This window comes from Phalaenopsis equestris, unplaced genomic scaffold, assembly GCF_001263595.1.
Source record: "Phalaenopsis equestris unplaced genomic scaffold, ASM126359v1 Scaffold000219, whole genome shotgun sequence".
Classification (NCBI taxonomy): domain Eukaryota; kingdom Viridiplantae; phylum Streptophyta; class Magnoliopsida; order Asparagales; family Orchidaceae; genus Phalaenopsis; species Phalaenopsis equestris.
The window spans coordinates 16,208-33,915 of NW_018164661.1; the positions used below are offsets into that span (position 1 = coordinate 16,208).

The 17,708-nt window shown below is 35.4% G+C and overlaps 1 protein-coding gene across 1 annotated transcript in view; it reads right to left on the reverse strand.

Annotated features, from left to right (window-relative positions):
* The window catches only part of LOC110023153 (cilia- and flagella-associated protein 20), a 23,534-nt gene extending 10,735 nt beyond the window's left edge, over positions 1–12,799 (reverse strand). The window contains exon 1 of the mRNA XM_020722424.1: positions 12,491–12,799. The gene's annotated coding sequence lies outside the window, so the exon portion shown is untranslated. The remainder of the gene's footprint in view (positions 1–12,490) is intronic.
* Positions 12,800–17,708: the final 4,909 nt, after the last annotated feature.

Genomic DNA, 17,708 nt, shown 5'->3' on the forward strand with positions numbered 1-17,708 from the left:
ACTCTCACCTAGGGTGTGCTCCTAAAATCTAGGAAGTCTATGCTGGATGGACTCTCACCTAAGGTGTGCTCCTAAAATTTAGGAAGTCTATGCTGAGAATTAGGTGGATGAATTCTCACCTAGGGTATGTTCTTAAAATCTAGAAGCTTATACTTTAACTTGTGCTTAAAGTGATTTAGGCATTCTACCCTCAATTAAGTGTACCCTCAATTAAGTGTTCTACCCTCAATTAAGTGTTTTCCAACTAACTTTCAAATATTTCTAAGTGTCTTTCAAGTAATTAAATCAGTAATTCCCATTTTTTTTACTTGACCATTTAACAAAAATAACAAAAAAAACGAAAAGAGAGGGTTGACCCACTTCCAAAACTAATAAATCCAATGAGAAAATAGTAAGTGAATCAACCTAAAAGCGTTTAAAATCTTTCAACAAATGTAATTAATTAGACTCCCGAGAAGAGTGCTTACGTTTGTCCCAAGACAATACTTTGATCGGCCCAAAAGTCTTCCAATTCAGCATAAAAAGAAATGAGATCCAAAAGCCATAAGAGACTCAAAAAAGTGCAGTCCAAAAGCCACAAAACTGAACCAAAAAGTGCAACCCACAAGCCACCAAGCAGACCAAAGAAAGTGCAGCAAAACAAGCCCCTTAACAATCCCAAAAACCATGCATTTAATTACCCTCCAAACAACATTAAAACATCAAGAAAAGTCCCTCAAAATCAGCATTAAAATGGGGCACAAATACCCCAAAATAATAGATGAATATAAAGCCTTCGAAACCAGCAATATATAATGCCAAGAAAAGTCCCTCAAAATCAGCATTAAAATGGGGCTCAAATACCCCAAAATAATAGATGAATCAGCACCCGGGTGCCATATAAAGCCTTCGAAACCAGCAATATATAATGCTTATACGTTAGGCTACACTAATGGGATGTTATATTCTTATTTTGAAAATGGCTACCGAAAAAAAAGTGTTAATCAAGTTTTAGAAGAATGATGTTATTGTTGTGATATTGTGGTGGTATTGTAATAATATTTTGGTGGTATTTTCTTACGCATTGAACAAATGAATTCATCAAATCAGATATATTGTTTTTCAATAATAAACCTGGATTACATATGGGTGAAATATGATACATGAAGCAATCCATTGAAGAAATAAGATTATATGTTGGCCCCAACAAATAAAACATGAGTCCTAACGTAAGACACCTATATGAATATTCATTTTCTTATGCCCCCACGGCCAAAAAATCAGTTTTCTTTTATTTATTTAATCTCGCAAAGTGAGGTGGGTCCTACTGAATAAATACATAATAAGGTACACGTGGGTTAAAAATATAATTCAAACTAAATATAAATTAATTTGCCGCATACTTCTTATTTAATATCCTCTAATACTAGTAGTAAACAAACACATCCCCTTAATTTTTACACCAGCCCACCAACCAGTCAGTACGAGCAAAGGGAGAAGTAGAGAAACCTGAAGGCTAGTAATGGACTAAAAAGTCCTCCACGGCGGAAACCTTCCGGTGATCACCGGAGCCGGCGGAGAAGATTCTATGCATTAAGTCCGGGGAAGAAGCTGCATTGTCTTGAGGTAAGTGTGAAGGAATGGAAGAAGGCTTCAGTTCTTTATTGTGATGGGAGGGATGATCTTCCTTGGCTTCCACGTCTCTTCGGGTTTCGGACAGAATGGAACATCTGTGAAAGCTGCAGGAGGAAGGAGGTAGAGGAAGGTTGGGTTGTTGCTGCGATGATGGCGGGGAGTTGCGGATGAGAGAGAAGAGGGAGTTGGGTTTCTTCGGTGCCGATCAAAGGAGCAGAGGCGAGCGGGAGATGGGAGCTCGGTTCGCAGCGTTGAGTCGCAGAGGAGAGCAAGCGAGCGGAGGGGTGGTATCGAGGGAGTGCGACCTTCGGTTGGAGCAGCGTCGAGCTGCTGTTCGACGTGAGAAGAGCGAAGCGAAGGTTTTCGGCGTAGCAAAGGGTCGAGCGCCTTGTCCCTTTTTGTTGGGCGAAATCGAGCAGAGAAAGCTCGGGAGAGGGAGAAGTCGAGCGGGGGAGGCGAACCGGGCGGGAGGAGGGATTCGAGGAAAGGAGGAGGCGGGGTCTGTGGCTTCGGTGCGGGAGATCGGGAGTCGAGCGGGGGACTCTAGTGCCGAAGGAAGGAATCGGGCGAGAGGAGGAAGAGGCGCAGTGCAGAGAGGGGGAGAAGGCGAGCGGGAGTGGGAGCGCGATCGAGCGGGACCAACCGAAGAGGAAAAAAGGGGCGAATTGAACTGTATAGCCGAAAATTTCAGAGTCGTTAAGCGAAGCATTGACGGAGAATTGAATGATTTCCTTTCAGTCAGCCAGCTTAAATGGAAAAGCTTAATGGGGGATTAAATGATAAATTTGAAAATTGAAAATTGAAATTTGAAATCTGAAATCGTTTAGCCTGTGTTAAGCCCGAGTCCAGCCCGACCCGTTAAATAAAAAAAATGTGCATCGATATTCATACTAGTCGTTCGCGAGAAACCATAACAATATGGGTGTTCTTCCGGGCTAAAATTGACGTCCCGGACGCATCCGTGCAGTCCGTTTCGTCATCCGGGATCATCCGGCTGAGTTCGCCGACGGGCGAGTCGATTCAAGTCAAAGTCGTGTGTGGTGCAGTGAGTGCGTGAATTGCGGCGTTCGCGAGTAATTGAGTCACAAAGGGTTCACCTAAGGTCGTTGATCCTATAGGAACTCATTTTCGGGCCCTCTACATGTTGGTCCTTAGCCCTTGCAACTAAAAGTTGAGTGCTTGGAACCACTCATGCGAGTTTTTCACAAAAATGAGTCAAGAAGTGGTTTGAAGTTCTACGGGAGGTGGGCTCCATTACTAGTCTGCTAAGAGGTCAACAAGGAACTCCTAAGGCTAGATTTGGGATTCTGGGAGTAGAAAACTATGACCTCACTAAAAATGAGGTCAACAGAGGCTTTGTTAATCGTTTCCACCAAATAGAAGTAATTTGGTAAAAACTTATTGAAGAACTAAGAAAGAACTTATACATGTTGTTCTTACACTCAAAATTAAGCGCATCGCCCTTACTTCTAAACGTCAATGCTATAGTGATAAATAATCCATAATTCACCTTGCCATTGATAACCCAAGCAAGAAAGTTTGGAACATTTTCCATATTTCAATGACCAAATCCCAATTTTGATCTTGCCTTTCTCAATTTTTAGGTTAGCGAAGAAAGGTGGAGAAAATCATACTCTTATGTCTCAATAATCAAACTACAACTCTTCTCCTTATGAAATAAGGAAAGTCAAACGAAAAACTTACAACAATCACAGCTTACCAAAGAGAACATAACTCATGAAAGAAAAAAATATGACATTATAAGAAGGGAATAAAACTATAATAGGAAACTCAAACTCCACACTCCCCATCAAGTTGGGTCATAGATGTTGTAAAAACCAAGCTTTGTATTCAAATCAGTTAAGCTGCCTAGAGATAGAAATTTAATGAAGACATCGACGACTTAAAAATGAGTTGGAATATAAATTAAGTGAAAAATACCTTTATTGACTTTTTCAGAGATAAAATGTCTAGCAATTTCAATGTTCCTGGTCCTATCATGATGCACAAAATTCTTTGCAATACTAACTGCAGCTAAGCTGTCACAGAACATCTTAATGGGATTGGCAGTAGGGTATCCCAACTCATTTAGTAACTTTAGATCCATATTCCTTTACAAATTGCTAAAGTGACTGGTACTAAGATTTTGCACTACTTCTAAAGACCACTGCTTGCTTCTCGCTCCTTAAAGTCATAAGATTTTACCACACGTATGAACAATATCTAATAAGTGGACCTTCTATCCATGAGTTTTTATGCCCAACTAGCATCAATGTAAACATCTACCTCCTCGTTGTTTGATTTCTTAAACAGCAACCCTTTATCAGAGGTTTTCTTAAGAAACCTCAATAGTTTGTAAACCATCTCCAAATATTCTTCATTTAGACTATTTATATATTGACTCAAAATGCCAACAATGTAAACAATATTAAGTTTATTGTATGATATGTAAATGAGTTTACCCATCAGTCGCTAGTATATACCTTTTTTCATCGGTGTTTTCTCCCCCGTGAATGTAATTTTTTTATGGATAATTACATATAGGGCACTCAAAATATTGTTATTTACAAATCAAACACCTAGGTAATTTTTTGAACTATGAAATTGATGCATTTACGCGTCACATGATCAAACCATAGTGAATTTGATAAAAATGAAAAACATGGGTTGGGGTTTTATCATGACCTTTGATATTTGAGTGAGAATTTTAAAAATGGATGAAAGAGGGTGCTTGATTTGTAAATAGCAATGTTTTGGGAGCCCTGTACGTAATCGCCCTTTTTTTCTATTGAAATCCATAAGCATCTCAGCAACTTTATACCCCAACATTCTTGTCTCTTTTAGTAAGTCTAGGATACGCTTTCATTGGAATATCACAATACCCATCTTGAACTTGCCACTTCCATGCCCAAAATGTATCTCATCGCTTTTAGACCTTAATTTAAAACTCAGTGGCAAAAACCTCCATCTTTTTAATCACTTTTTCATCATCATATGTAAGGATTATATCATCTACATAGACAATGAGCAGTATCTCCTGACCTCCCTGGGTATGCTTTATGAATATTGTAAGATTAACTTGGCATTGGATGCACCAATTAAATTTCAATCTTGGAAAACATGTCAAACAAAGACTTTGGAAATTATTTGAGACCATAAAGTGATTTTCTTAGTTCACAAGCCAAATGTTTATATGAAACAATTTTCAATCGGGGTGAAATTTTCAAATACACTTCTGCCTCAAGTCTCCAATCAAAAATGCATTCTTGATATCATGTTGATGTAGTTCCCACTCCCTACTCACTGCCAAGGAAAGAAAAACTATTATAGTGTTTAATTTGGCCACTGGAGTGAATGTCTTTTAATATTCTATCCCATCAGACTGAGTGAACTCTTTGGCTACCAACCTAACATTGAACCTTTCGCTGCTCCCACTTTCTCTGTACTTAATATTGAACAACTATTTGCACCCAACAAGTCTTTTATCTGGAGAAAATTTTGCAAACATCCATGTGTCATTTAAGGCAAGAGCTTGGATCTCTTCTTCAACAGTCTTTTTCCATTCTGGGCTTTGAAGTATTTCATAATTAGTCTTAGGAATCTGCATACTATCAAAATTAAATTAAAAAAATTTATAATTTGATGATACTTCCCATATGCAAAATAATCATGGATAGGATAATTTGAACAACTTTCTTTGTCTTCTCTATTGGATTCCTCATCCCTTGGAACTACACAAATGTGTGAATTCATGTTTTATTGTGAACAGTCTTATGGCTGCATAGTATCTTTATCTTGCGTGATGGATTTCTTTCTCCTGGTATAGACACAAAGTTCTTTGTCAATCTCATGTTGGATGATCTCAACTGGTGGAACTTGGGATACAAGATAGTTAGAGGAAAGTAGAATAGGTTTAGATGACTCTAGATCAGTATGGGTATTCAAAGTAGTGTAGAGAATTGGAATAGATTGAGATAACTCTAGATTAGTGTCCCAAGTCTAAGGGTGCATTTGGAGCAGCTTTTCGGCTGGATTTCTAAACCGCATTCATGAATCCTGATTTAAAACCACGACCTTGAATTCCTTTAATATTGCGACTACACTTGACCTATCGTGTTTGTCGTTTTGGCCATCCTGGACATGGGATTTCAAATCAAGATTATGAATTAAACAATAAAATTTACCCGACAATGGGTATATAAATAATTATTAAACTCTAAAATCTGCATTCAATTATCCCAAAACGACGTAATAATCTGGAAGTTAGTAATAATTTTAATATTATTTTATAATTATTATTTAAAATTACTAACTTCCTTTAAATATTGTTGTGTAATTATTACTATCTTCGTATAAATATTAATCACTAACTTCCTTCAAATAATTAAAATTGAGATGGTTAATTAATTATAGTATAATTCTTTTTTCCTATATAATTAATTAATGGAATACATGATATTTATGATAAATTAACAAAATTATAAGGTTTTAAAGCGAGGATACGTAAATTATTATAAATTACTAAAATTTGGGCCAATAATAATTATGTGTAAATAAATGTTATTATTATAATAATTATTTACATATGAGTATTTCAGATATTTGTTCGCAGACAGTACTTTCAAAACTAAGTTTTTTAAACATGTCAACTGCTTTTGAAATGCCAGTTTTTGAACATAAGATTTTTCACAGCAGCTTTTAAACTGAAATTTCGTATGGCCAAAGACGAAACGAATGCACTCTAATATTTTACCCGAACTCTCCCCCTGAATATCATATTTGTTATAGCTGGGTTAGTTTTCAAACAATGAAACATCGATGGAGTTATAATATTTTCTTGTAATGGAATAATAATATTTGTACCCCTTTTTGTTAGAAGCATACCCATGGAAGATACATTTGATGGATTTTAGGTCAAGCTTTGTGAGCGTTGGCTGACGAATGTGAATAAAAGTAACACATTCAAATATTATCATGGGAAGATTAGATGAGAAGGCTCTGACATAATATTTTCCATCATAATAAAAAGAGGGGTTTTGAACCCAAGAACCCAGCTTGACACTCTACCAATAAGGTTAATGGCTATGAGCACGGCATCTCCCCAAAGAATTTTTGGGACATTGTGAGAAAGCACTATAGACCTAGATACCTCGAATAGGTGTCTATTTTTCATCTCAATTATCCCATTTTGTTGTCAAGTTTCATTGCAAGGTAGGGTTTAAGGATAGAGTTGACTTGTTCTATTGTAATTTTGAAAATCTAAACTTTGCAATAGAATCGAGTGGAAATCATGTTATAGAATAAATGAAAAAATTGTGCAGGATGAATTTTTTCTTTATGAGGAATATCCAACTAATTCTAGCGTGGTCATCAATAAACATCTGGCTCCGTTGATGATTTTCAATTTTAGAGATCCCTAAATATCACTGTAGAAGATAAAAAAAGACTATGAGGGCTATACTAAGACAAAAGATAGACATGACGAGTATGTTTAGTCAATTGGCAGGTTTCACACTAATAAAACTTCGTGGTTTTATCAATAAATATGTGAGAATATAACTTTACAACATAATAGAAATTGGGGTGACCACAACAACAATGTCATAACAAAACTTAACTTTCAATAGACTCGAACACAACAGACTCAAGAACATGGGCAGAGGAGGAAGAAAAAGACACTTGTGTATTAATAGAATAGATTTCTTTAAACAAATATAGATCTTGATGTAATTCGACATTCCAATCACCTTTCTCGAATCTACCACCAGAAATTCGCAATAGTTAGAATGAAATTTAGTAACACAGTTCAAGTCACAAGTCTGCTGATTGAAAATAAATTGCAATCTAATTGAGGAGCATATAACACAAAAAAGAGTTGAATATCTTTGTAGACTTTCACTTTTCATTTCCCAATAATCCTAGAGTGAGATCCATCGGTAAGTCTAATAAATTTGGAGTTGGTGAACTTATGATAGTTGGTGAGAGCATGAACATTTACAGTCAAATGATTAGTTGCACCTAAATCTATTATCCAAAGTCGAAATATTCTATTGTTAACGAGATAAGAGAAGGACATGATATCTTGGTGTATCATCAAGCCGGTAAGCCGCTCAGTCGTGGTCGAAAAGAGTTTCTTCAACTCCTTCAATTGATCCTTAGTGAAAGGGTTAAGGTTGACAGTCCACACAGAATAGGGTTTTGGTCTCTCCTCCCTTGCCCCGATTTCCAATCTGTAGGTTTTCCATAAGGCACATGGGAGTCTTGAAAGAAGTTGTAGTCATTGAGTTTATTGTTTGTGATAAATGAGACAATTCTGAGGTTGTTTTGGAGAAATTTCTAGTCTTTGATTCCAAACAAACCTCCAGAATAGAGGTCGACATATTCATGATGTACTTTGTCATAAGCGCTATGCACCTTTAGTGTTGGAGCAAGTTCTTGGTTGATTGTGTCATAGGAGAAGAGGAATGCTTGTGGTTGATTCGCTTGCTCGGGAAGGATCGACTATGAAGGCAGGAAGCCAGCCAGGTGCGGCTAATATCTAGGTTGTCGATGGGAAGGCAAGAATAAGGAGAGATGTCTAGAAGGCTGGCTGATAACTATAGCTAAAAGAGAACCTGTAGGGTGTATAGGAAGAACTGGCGAAAGATAGCAGAAAGAACATGTATAGGAAGAAGTAGTTTCTCTTCGCAGGTGTGGGATTTCCTTATCCAACCAGAGGGAAGGAGAAGATCATCTGTTGGGAAGCGCGGACAAAATTGTCTACCAGGAGAAAAGCGTTTGCTAGGAAGCACAGAAAAAAATCGACTGCAAGGAGAAAAGCACCAGCAAAGAGACGATCCGACAGAGGGCCTACAGGGGCTAGCCACTGCAAGGAGAGGCTCTAGCGAAGGAAGGAGAGCTAGGGTTTGTAACCAAGCTTTGATACCATAAAGAAAGGTGGAGAAAATCATATTCTCTTATTTCTCAATAATCAAATTACAACTCGTCTTATATAATAAGAAATCATATTCTCTTATTTCTCAATAATCAAATTACAACTCGTCTTATATAATAAGAAATGGCTACGGTAAGATTATTGCAACAATTACAAGTTATCAAAGAAAACATAAATCAAGAAGAAAAGAAATATGATATAAAAATGAGGCAATAAAACTAAAAAAGATAACTCAGAATTCCACAACTAGTTTCAGTAAAAGGTAAAAATTGATTACATTAAAATTGTTACTTAAATATTATTCTGATATTTCAACTGAATAAGAAAAATACTGTAAAGAAAATGTGCTTCCATTAATGATAGGATTAAGTGGAGAGTGATAAAATATATATTGTTTTATTCTTTCGTATGGTAAACACTTTACTAAAAATAATATTAAAAATGATATGCAATATTCAAACCTATTTAGCATTTAAGCTTCAAAATCTAATCTTCCTAGCAAACCTTATTATCTCTTGGATCAAAACACCAAAAGATTTTATTAAACTCAATTTTGTTAATTGAAATAAAAGCAACCCTAGTGAAATTGATTGTAGTGTATCATTGAGAATTACCAAGGGAATGCCACAGTGATATTTTATGATTAATTGGGAGATCAAAATTCCCTTAGTGTTGATATTGTTGGCTTCATCCATGGATTGGCACTATCCATATTTTGTTTTTAATATAGTTTGGTTGAAACGGATGAGTTAGGCCTTAAAATCATCTTTTCTAAAAACTATTATACATTCATATATGTTTAATTAAAGCACAACTTCTCCTCTTTATATTTCAACATTAGCTTTTTGACATCCAAAAGGAGCAAAATAGTGTTTGGTTAGTAATAAAGGACAAATTTATAAGATCTAGAATTATATTAGCTACGGACATCTATAGAAATTGAATTGTATAATTAAACATGATAACTGAGAATCGCTATATTTCAAAATGCTCATTGCAAATTAATTGTTTATATCCACTTGGTTATGGGCTATTTGTTTTGCTTCGATATGTTGTACTTTCAAGTGTATTTGATAAATAGGATCATGGTGATATGCCTTTACATAATTCTTTTTTTCGGCTCTTCCCTGTGAACATTTTTGTATGCTGACTATTTTTTACCTTTGTGTTCACCCTTCAAACTATTACCTTGGGGTCTTGTAATTACAACTTTCTCTTAATCTAAGCAGGTTACCTCTATGGGTTGCAGCTTGCAGCCTCTTATTGGTTGGCCTCAACTTAAGCATTTTATGTGCTAATTATTACATTTCACTAATTATTTTGTTATGTATATGTTGTTTCCATTAAATTTCACTTACTATGGTACTCTGTTGGTTGTGTTTATTTATCAATTTTCACTACATCTTCTTGCCCCACACATTAGGCATTAGTTATTACTTAGATGCTTAATTATTTGTACCATCAAACTATGTCGGTTGTTGTTAGTTTGCATCTTTATGGATTGGCTATTCAGTCTTCTCAGGTTTCAGTATGCTTGGTTTCCTTGGTTGCCCATTGTTGGCTATTTTTAAGCCCAGGTTGTTATTCTCCTTTCAGTATCATTGGCCATTTAATGATATCTTTTTAAAAATTTTGCCTTTCATCCCCACTTCTCCAAAATTGCCCTTAGTGCTCTGGCTTTGTTGTTCTCTGCAGAAGTTTTGTTTTTATGGGTGATCATGGAAGTCTACTGTTGGTTGCCACTTAAGCCAATTTTTTGTTTTACTCGGCTCATGTTGTCGATGGCCATCTCTAGGAAGCCCCAATCAAATATTCTTGAGTGTTTCTCTCTAATTATCCCCCATTTGCGTTTTTGTTGACTTTTTTAAATCTTGGAAGATATATTTTTAAGATAGCACCTCTTTAGGGAAGCCCTATAAATTTAGCATCTCCCACTTTGTTTGCCTTCGGGCCATGATAAAATTATAATTCCCCTTTTTAAATTATAGTCCTTTGATATTCTAGTCATTTAAGTTTATCATTTATTTGACATGTTTTTCTGTGGATTCAGCATGATGATGTTCAAAGGTTTTTTGTGTTGTCTTAGGATTGGACTTACATTGTAAGTTGCAATGAATTTTATCTTTCTCTGACTAATTTGTTCCCCTTGCAAGTTCATTTTTCCATATGATTATAACAAACTTTACAGGTTCTCACAAGCCTCACTATCAACATTTTGTTTGTATTGTTCCTTGAATATATAAGATTCATAAATGTAAAAACTATGTGAACCTAGGGGAGCCAGATATGTATGCCTTACTTTTGGTTTGATGATCTTGAAGGCCTCCATATTTTTCATCATCATAAGTTGCTTAAGAAATTTAAAATAAAATTAGCTATGCATGAAAATATTTTTCAAGAGAAGGCCCAGCCTATATTATACATTCAGACAAAGCTTACCAAACATTAACAAAAACAATATAGAGTATCCCAATTCCCAACCAATACTTGTTCAACTAAGTTTAAATATATATAATTTAATACAATTTATGAGTATGAATATACATGAATGTTTATAATAGTGTAAATATCATATTCTAAATTTCACTAAAAATGTATCTTGTTTGCCATCATTTCAGATAGAAATAAAAATATCTAAAATCTAAATAATCAAAAGAGTTGTACAATCATATTTAATTGATATAGTATTTTTACCACCCATTACAATGTGAGGGCATGCAACTAGTATGGAATATACAAGAGAAATCAACAATTGGCCACCCATGTAAGGATTCATGTTGTGTTATGAATGGATGGTATATGATCATTGTCATCTCCGGTTGCTTATGCCATTAGATTCAGTTCAATAGATGGAATAATAAAACTGAGATAAAGGAAGATGGGAATTATTTTGTTTATCAAAGAGTGACATGTACGAGTAAATTATGTTTAAGAAAAAAACTCTAAATAATGCATAAGTGTTATTTGATGGAACCTATTTATTAAATTATGTTTCAAACTAGTTTATTTTATATGCCTTTAGATACTATGTATTAAAAATAACTTTTATATGATTATTGTCATCTTTGGGTAGCTTGTGCCATTACATTCAATCTAATGGATGGAATCAAACGACTAAGATGAAAATAGAGGATAATTATCACACTTATCAAAGAGTAGTGATAATCAACAAATTCATGTATTAAGAAAATAACAAGCAGAATGCATTAGATACTGTTTGAGAAAATTTTCTTATTGTATTATCCTTCAAATTATTTGCACAGGATAATTTAATTAATAAAAAAGACAAAAAAAAAAACTATGCAGCACAAATAGTTTTATATAACTAGTTACTATAGTCAAGTATGAGAAATCCGATAATGCAAGGTGTTATGGAAGGCCAATCAAACCATGGTCAAATCTATGATGTGCACAAATCTAACACATAATTCTTATGAATTTACATATCTAACACCTAAATTTTGATATTTATATATATATAACTTTCAATGTCATATTTTTATCAAAACATATATATTAAAAGATGTATTTCACTTAAAAAAAGTTAATATTAGTGATGTTTTTGATGTGATGTTTAGGAATTGAGTGTTAGACAAGTAAATATTAATGTTTAGGTATTAGATGTGTAAATACATCAGAATTTAGCGGTGTATGTATAAATATTCTTAGCTAAATCCGACTTTTATCATATTCATTTATATCTGAAATCCTAAATAAAAGTCAAACAAATTATGAGGATTTAACAATATTCAATAGTTGTCATCAGGATTGAAGATATTTAATAGAAGTCCCACCAAACAGTTTTACTAAATCTGAATATACAGCAATCACCCTTCATGAGTTATATCCTAAAAGACTCGTAAGGCACGAAAATTGCTGAGAAAAAAAAAGCTTTAAACTTAAAATATTCCATTCTGAGATAAAAATCCATATTCGTTGTACCTTTCGGTTCACAGCTTATCCCTGCTCGGCCACGGCGGAAAGAGGTCTAAAGGACGGCAAAGTAGCCGGCGATGAATAGGCAGCTATCCAGCAGCGTCGGTCGCTGAAGAAGCGGAAAGTTAGTGGGGTCTCAGATATCGAACCTGCTTGGGTGAGAGGTCCAGCAAATAATTGAAAAACTACGTCGGAAAGGTAAACTGGGAAGCTAAAATCTTGACGGACTGCTGAGGATGCGATTTATTTGATTATAGTTCTGCCCTAATTCAATACATCTAGCCCGCAAGGCGGGCTAAAATGGGTTATATTGCAAATCACATCTTTTATATATATATATATATTGATGCGTGCTTTAAAATTTATGATAATAGACTAACCAATTAATATCTTAATGTTATATATAAAATTTCACCACATATTCTCATAAAAAAAAATTAAGAACAATAGAGACATCAAAAAGTTTATTTGGATAATCTAAAAAGGAGAAAAATCATGGGTCATTATAGATAATTGGAATATTGCACTATAAGTTGGAGATTATAGTTACAGCCCTTTATACCACAAGCAAGAAATGACAACATAGGTTATGTTTGGGGTAGTTGCAGCTTCTCAGTTTTTCAGCTGCAGCTGCCCAGGAAGCTGTTGTGGGGAAAGTTGTTGTTTGTTTGTTGCAGCTGTAAGAAATGTGGGGAAAGTTGTTGTTTGTTTGTTGCAGCTGTATTCTTACAGCTGTGAGAGAGTTGTTTCTAGAAAAATGAGCATTACACCTCCGCTTAGTAAAACAATTTAAAACATATTATATAAATGGGACATTTTCATACATATTATATAAAATTCTTGTATATTTTTATATCTAACACCTAAATTTTATTTTTTATATTTATACCACTCCAATCCAGGACCCTAGGCTTCAGCTCCCGCTTTTCAAGGCTCTAGCCTTTTTCTTGCTTAAGATCTAGTCATATTCACAAGGGTGGGCTAGGGCTCTATTTATAAAATTTATGTTGCAAATAAATAAGAAATCCAATTCACTCTGACCGGATGGCTTAAAAAGTTTCTCTTGATTAGTCTACATTTGATGGCAATTTGAGTGTCTTAATGAAGTCGAAATTGAACGATCTTGAGCTAGTTGGATTTGACTTGTCAGTGCACTCGATTTGACTATAAGCTTGTTAGTTTTGGAATTTGTTCGATCTTCCAATTATGCCCAAAAATCTCTTAAATGTGGGCTTGAATTGACTTAGATTTGACTAATTTGGTATCATTAGGCCCGTCTTGTAGAGTCGGTCAATTTGACTACTATACTAAAATTGAAGTTCTAGATAACTTTTAATTGAAGATTGAAAATTTATTGCTAGAGATTTTGCCTTGAGATTTATACCATGCACGAAGATTCATGCTAAATAATAGAAAAATTGTTGATGTTGTACTAGTTGCCCCACTATTTTGGGGTGTAACCAACCTTGTCTCCCGAAAATATCAAAATTCTACAATTTTTATTTTTATGATGGTGTTGTGTGTGTGTGTGTGTGTGTGTTTCACTTTTATATGTGTTACAAAAACTTTTGATTTATTTTCATATAAGTGTGTATATCTTAGTTGGATTAATATACGAATAAAAAACACCTGCTGATAAGTATTAGAACTTCTCAACTCAATTAGTCAGGCTCTGTTTTACACCCTTAAAGAAGGGGTTTGAATCCCCCTTCCAACATTTACATGGCCTCTTTTTTAGGCAGGTCGATAGGACCAAGTTGGGCCAAAGAGCAGATCACTTGGTCTATTCGTCAAGCCAGAGCAGGCTAAAATCTACATGGCACAGCGAGATGGAGATCGCGACTGTGTGACTCGTATGTTGGCCAGTGATCTATGGGATTGAATCAGATGGCTATGATCATGCGATGGAGATAGGCAATGCATCCAATGACTGTGATCAAGTGGTGGGAGCCGGCAGTCTATGTTTGGCAGTTTGGATGAGTTGGTGGGTCCAAGGACCCAGATTAATTCAAACATAGGCTAGATTTGGGGCCAAAATATGCAAGACTTGGTCTTCCTGGGTCAATAAAAAGGAGTTAAGGATGTGGAGAGTCTCATCACTAAAGGAGGGAGATTGAAGCAGGAGGAGGGGGGGGGGGGGGGCTAATAGAAGAGGAGACAAGAAGGGAGGAGATCCATAGGGGGCTCCCAAGCCCAAGAAAGGAAGAGTACAAAAATTATCTCAAGAGGAGGAGGAAGGTGGAAGTGCAAGTGGAGAACATCCCAAGCCCAAAGAGAGTGAAAGATCATCTTGATGAAGAAAATGAGGATAAAGAGGAGAATGCTGTATCTGGCTCTACCTATCAAGCAATCCAGAATCTTCTTTATCATTGCTCTAAAGATTAATGTTGTCCCTAACCTACCTAGCAGAAAATCTCAGATCTTCTTTAACGTTGCTAAGGTGGTGATATCTGGGGAACCTTGCCTTGTTGTAAACAAAAGGATGTGCTAGAACCCCTATAGGCAGTGTCAAAGGTGATGAACGGTGAATTAATTTTGTTCGGGTGGGAGTACTATTTCTCAAATGATATGGTGGTGAAGCTACCATCTTCAATTGATTAATCATACTCTCCTCCTCTCAAATATGTCGCCATTCATGAGGTGGTCTTGGGAGCCGATTTATGATTCACGTCGGCACCCGCTTTAATGGATATACTAAAGATGATTGAAATTTAGATTGGCAGATTTCTTATTGGGTTTTGAAAATCATCTTTGGGTTGATCGTCTTTTTTTAGAAATTATGGGTCAAAGTTGATGTTGGAGATTTGTGGCCTAATTTGGTAGATTTCTTAGTGACACACATGGTTGCATGCTTTTAAGAAATAAGACATTGGATTTCTAATTGAAGGATCTTATGAGACAGTGGTCAATAAGATACTCCTTTGCTCGGAATGACTGAGAATCTGTAGAAACAAGGAAAGGAATACTACATATGCTAGGATGTTGGGATCTTAAGGAGATGTAGTTTGATGTGCAACACATCTATGATTTTGTGAGTGAGAAATCTCTATTCAAGGTTAAGCTTTCCATCCACTTTGAGCATTCTTTGACAGTGATGTTGAAAATGTATAATAACAGTCCCCATAAGCTGACTCCTACAACACCTTTAAAGAAGCCCCTACCAATCAGCGATTGTGAGGTACTTCCTCAAAAGCAACATAAGAGGAGTAAGGAGATGAGGAAGCGTCTTCCTAATCCTTCAACTATTCATGATCTAAGAGTGTGTTGACTCATTTTGCACCTGGCTCTAAGTGGATAAGGACTTCATAAGTTTTCTCTTATCTTTTTTATTGCATAATCTTCTCATTTTTCTGATGTTAAATATTTTTATTAGACGAATGAAAGGGTGGAATGACCCGACCCATAATTACACAGTTATTTTGTTTCCCCGCCAAAAACTTGGCCCAGTTTCTATAGGTTCGATAAAGATGTATATATATAATATTCAATAATGGTAAAGTCACACTTATCAACGCAAGTATACGTATGGTTCAAGTAATATAGGGCTCTAATAGAGTCTCGATTATCGATCCCACAAAGAAGCAAGGTAAGAAATCCCTTAGGCTAAGTTCTAGTCTACTACTATCAGTTCTTAGTTTGGAACATCGATTAAGAATGTTTTTCTATCGAATACTCCTAAATACAAACCTAAATCTAAAGTTAAACCTAAATAGATCAATTGGCTTGGTAAATTTTAAAATGTAAAAACTACCTTTCTCTTGTGGGGACTTAGATAATGTATAAGAATGAGATGCTTAGAATCTAATGTAGCTAGTGACAATAGGAGAAAAAATGTAAGTTAACCTCTTTTGAGTGTATAGCATAGTTTAGTTAAGCTTGGGTTGATTCCTTAAAATAACTATATTGTCACGACGAAACTTCTAGCCTGTCACCCTAAAGTCTCCTTCTCCTAATATCCCTCCAATCTTAGATTTAAGGTATGAAGCCCTAGATCAAATTGGTAGGAAACTAGTCTGTCGCCCTAGAAACACCAGTTACACCATATCAACAAATATCTTCCTAACATTCCAATTAATCTTTGGTCTACTTTTCCTTTACTCATAAGTTTAATGTGGTTCCTCCTAGTTACTAAAGTCATAGCCCTTCCAGAACTTATGGGTTAACGACAAATTTTAACATACCAAATGACCGAATATATATTTAAATGAAGCATGAACTAAGAACCATCACTATGATATGAATAACCTATTATAACATCCTAAACATTCATCTAATTCATTGCAAAAGAAAAGTATAAGAATTCTACTTCATAAAGCTGGTGTCACATAGAACAAAAAACTTGATTAATTCAAAGGAAATCCATTAAATAAGTGTTTACAAAAAGTACAAGAAAATGAAGAGCACAATACTTAACTTTTTGCCTCTTAAAGAAAGATGAAACTCCCTCCAACAAAGTGTCTTGCTGGTCCATGTAATGCTAATACAATCCCTTACAAATATCTCTCAAAATCCCCTCACCAATCTATCCAAAAAGAAGTAAAAATCTACATTTCCTACACCTTTCTACGACCTCTCATCCTTTCTGGAGAAATTAGAAATGTCGAAAAATCCCTTCCTCAGCGATTCTTCTGTGAATATATCTCCAAATTTGTGCACAACCGCTGAGGAAACACTATTGGACAGTTCGGGTGCTCATACACTTAAAATATATAGTATTTTTAGACACATTTTTATACCTATTTTTGAGATATTGCACTTTAATGGAAGGTATTTTTGTGTTTTTCTTGCAGATACAAGTAAAAATGGAAAAAATGCTTAAAAAGGTGAAAAAGGATCAAATTTAGAGCAAAAAGGTGAAAAATTGTGCAAGAGTTTTTGCGCCTGAGCGCCAAATCCGGTGCTTAAGCGTCGGTTAAACAGAGAAGGTCGCGCCTAAGCGCCGAGATCCCGCGCTTAAGCGCCAGCGGATTTACTAGATGAGTAAAATCGGTTTTCACAAATTTCAAAGAGGTTTTTGAGGCACTCATTGGCTTAATAGGTGGTTGTAACCACTAAAGCTATCAAAACGACTCGTTGTTCGCGAACAGCTCGTGTTCGACTCGTTAAGAAGCCTGTGTTCGGTTTGTTAATTTTGTTCGATAAGCTAACGAGCCGAACACAAACTAAGATGTGTTTGTTCGTGTTCGGCTCGTTTTGGCTCGAAATACTACTCATCAAGTTTATA